We start from the raw sequence: 1,119 nt of genomic DNA, 5'->3' as shown, positions 1-1,119 counted from the left end.
GCAGGAGAGGCGCAGGACGATCGGGTCCAGCTGCGGGTCCCCTCACCCTGTACTCACTTCTAAGTAGATAGTAGCTATAAAGAACAGGATAACCATGCTATAATTCACAGATCCAAAGATGCTAAGTAACATAGGGCCCAAGAAAGGATACTTGAATCTCACTGAGAAGAGGAAATAAAATAGCCATTGGGAGTGAAGAGAGGGAGTTATCAGGCATGGGGGTTGGGGAGGATGGATAGAGAGTATAGGGAGAGGTTATTGGAATCAGAGGGCATCTCTGGGATAAGCTAGAAACCTATTGCAATGGAATCTTCCAGGAATATATGAAGGTAACCTTAGCAAAGATTCCTAGCAATATGGAGCCTGAACCTCCCATCTCATGTAACCAAACAAGATTTCCCACTAGAGGGCTTGGGACATGAGCCCAGACATGAAACCTTCAAGTTACAATTCATTCCCCCTAAAAGACATGCTGGGGTAAAGATGACTCAGAAATTTTGAGAGTGGCCAACTAATGTCTGTTTAAATGTGAGGCCCATGCCACGAGGCCCATGAAATGATTCCTAATGATATTCTGCTATGCTCATACATTAGTGCCATCTAGTCCAATTGTTATCAGAGAGACTTCACCCAGCAACTGATAGAAACTAATGTAGAGACCCACATCCAAACATTAAGTGGAGCTTGGAGAATCCTGTGGGAAATGGGGAGGAAGGACTGAAGGAGCTAGAGGGGTCAAGAACACAAGAAAATCCGCGGAATCAATGAACCTTGGCTTATAGGGGCACACAGAGATTGGACCACAAAGCAGGGAGTCTATGTGGAACTGACTAGGCCTTCTGCACATATGTTAGAGCTGTGTAGCAAAGGTTGTCTCTGACTCTGCTGCTTGCCTTTCCTCCTGCTGGGTTACCTCATCTAGTATCTATAGGAGAGGAAGTGCCTAGTGTTACTGCAACTTGATGTGCTATGGCTAATTTATATCCATGGGAGAACTGCCCATTTCTGAAGAGAATCAGAAGAGGAGCAAGTGAAGAGGAAATAGGAGCAGTGCCCTATACCGTCCCCCACCCCCCGCTCCCCTACCCACACATTCCCACTTCTTGGCCCTGGCCTTCC

This window comes from Mus pahari, chromosome X, assembly GCF_900095145.1.
Source record: "Mus pahari chromosome X, PAHARI_EIJ_v1.1, whole genome shotgun sequence".
Taxonomy (NCBI): domain Eukaryota; kingdom Metazoa; phylum Chordata; class Mammalia; order Rodentia; family Muridae; genus Mus; species Mus pahari.
This window is presented reverse-complemented; position numbering follows the sequence as displayed.